The sequence below is a fragment of the Capsella rubella genome, unplaced genomic scaffold, assembly GCF_000375325.1.
Source record: "Capsella rubella cultivar Monte Gargano unplaced genomic scaffold, Caprub1_0 scaffold_6, whole genome shotgun sequence".
Classification (NCBI taxonomy): Eukaryota; Viridiplantae; Streptophyta; class Magnoliopsida; order Brassicales; family Brassicaceae; genus Capsella; species Capsella rubella.
Genome location: NW_006238918.1, coordinates 2,429,931 through 2,432,853, shown reverse-complemented (window position 1 = coordinate 2,432,853; position 2,923 = coordinate 2,429,931).

The following is a 2,923-nucleotide window of genomic DNA, read 5'->3' as shown; positions in this document are numbered from 1 at the left end:
GGAAATTGATAAGATTATTTTGTAGGAAAAGTGCAAGAAATATTTGGTAGGAAATTAGAAGGAACACGTTTCCTACGACTTATTTGTAGGAAAATGGTCAAAAAATGCCCTTCTCCGTTCCTACGAATTAACCTACGAAATTTCCTATAACGAGTTTTAGTAGAAATTTGGTAGGAAATTTCCTACCAAAATCTTACCATTTATGATTTCCTACGGGCGATATCCTACCAATAATTTTGTAGGAAAATGGTAAGAAACGACTGTTTCCTACCAATTTTTGACGCAACTGACCGTAGGAAATTGATCATTTTCTTGTAGTGTTAGTTTAATTAATCACAAAATAAAATGTAAAGTATGATTGGTCAAAAAGTATTAAACACATTTAATTGTTACATAAAAAGTTGAAAACATCACTTAAAATGAAACAAATTTTTTGGACTAAAACATCCTTTAAAAAGAAATAGAGTATATTTATTTTCTTTTTTTTGGACACATCATATTTTCCTTTTTATCATGAATTTTCATTCTAGTTGTATAATATCAATTTTGGTTAGAAAATAAAATAAATTAATCCTATTTAAAATTTAAAATCTCAAAAATCAACTGTTCTACAGAAAAATATAATATAATTTTAAATTACGTAAGAGTATCAAAACTACAAATTTTATTATTAAAATGAAGAGAATATTTCTAATCAAAAAGTTTAAGTGTATAACAATGTCTTCAACAAAACCAGAATTGTAGTACGTTTGTCAACAAAACCAGAATTGTAGTACGTTTGTCACTTTGGTCATCAAGCTCAACTTGAAAATAATGTGGGGATATGAGGGGCCGCCCAATTATATATTTTCATATGATATATGATTTTACGTTAAGAGTCAAAATAGGAGAGCCACATAGAGTATCATCATGCATGCGCCAATAGTCTCATAAGACTTTGTTTCAAAGATTGATAGAATGATATGTTGACAATATAAGAAAAATTTAAGGATGCATGATGGTGGACCTTAGCTTAATTAATAGTCCCATAGAACAAAAGCAGTAGCAAATTTTTGGTGGGCAAAAATTAAACATAAGATGAAGATATGATGGAAAGAGGGGCCAACGAAGAGCGACAACAATGACATTCCCATTGACACTCTCATTAGAGAATGGTTCATGTGGTTCTCCCACTCATCTATTGCTAATTACATACTATGATTTTCTCTTTTTTTCTAGTACGTATACCTTATAGACAAATTATTGTATAGTAAGATAAGAAAATCCTATAATTTCGTACGAATAATTATTTGACTTCCAAGGACTAGAATATCTTCAGTTTATTGATGATGCATGATCAACTTCAATTCTCTCTAAGTTTATCCATTATCAAAAAGAAAAAAAAGTAGTAGTGCAAGTAAAAAAACATAAAGTTATTTGACTACTTTGATGAATAATTTATGTTAAATCTTAGCTTAAAGAGTATATTCGCTGAAGATTTCCTGTTTTAGTTAGGATCGGATCATTATTGTCTTTTTGATAAAGGTTTACGCTTTTTGTTTTTGGTAAATTAAATGGACACTTGTATATCGTTAACAATTCCTTACACAGTTGTAAGCATCGTTTCATTAAGTATGACGGTACCGACATAATTGATTATAAATTATATGAAGACGTACGTAAATTTAGTTAGTATATGCTAATTAATATGCACATGATCAAATCTTCACAGTTCTCCAGTTTATATCATCAAAATCGACTGATCGTTACATCATATATATTGTTACAAAGATTAATATATAACTTACACATTTAGTTTACGTACGTACGTACGTTGAGAAGGACTACATGAGCTCGATGATTGGTTGATCGATTTCAAGAACATATTATTTTTGATCGACACAGGTACGTACCCTCGGAAATTGGAATTTCGAAGAGACGAAACAACGTTTGAATTGGAATAATCTGTTATAGTGTATCGTTATTATCTTCCTCTCATTATTACCCAAAAAAAAGGTTTCCAATAATTGGGATTATAGTATTATACTATTTCATTGCACAGCTCTCTTTTCTCCAAACAGAATTCGTATTATATGCAGCAACAGATAATAATTTATTAACATAATAGTGTAGACGATTTTTTTTCCTATATATTGTCTCCTCTATCGTGAAGTGGGACTCATTTTCTCTATATTTTTCTAAAAAATAAATAAATATTATGTTTAGGCTATTAATATATGTTCAAACTTTGACAAAAAAATATATATATATATTTAAACTACGGTCGGTGTGGTTGCTACTTGCTAGCTAGGGGTTTTGTGCTTAATATAATTTAAATAGTATTGTTTTCTTTTGGTAAAGTAGAATAATAATACAGTTTCAATAAATTATTCTGTTGTTTAAAGTTTAAACAATTGTATCATCGGAACATGTGACAAAATAGTGTATACAATCAGTTTTATCGATACGAGTTCAAATCCGCATGTATAAAAAGAAAAAAAAATGTTAAAAAAATTATATAAAATGGTAGCGCATGCAGTCACATAAACTCAAAACCAATATTACTAAAACTTACAATTTTTTCAAATAAAACTTTGTGGAACAAAAAGTATTTTAGGAATTTTTATAAATTAATTAAAAATTTAATTCTACTCGTGTCTTAATTAAAAATAATAATTTCTGATGGCGTTTTTGTAGTTACTTAATAATTATATAATATGGAGACTAAATATAATGGACACACTCACAAACATGTTCTAAATGCTGTCATCTTAATTAAGAAATGCTTTATTTATATTTATATGAAAAAAACTTAAATGAAATGTTTTGCCAATCGCACCCATATTATGCGTCAGATTAAATTAAGCTATTTGTCTTGTGGTCCTTGTGGATACATAAACAATCTAGAAAAAAAAAAAAAAAACGAAGATTGTCCGAACAGCTT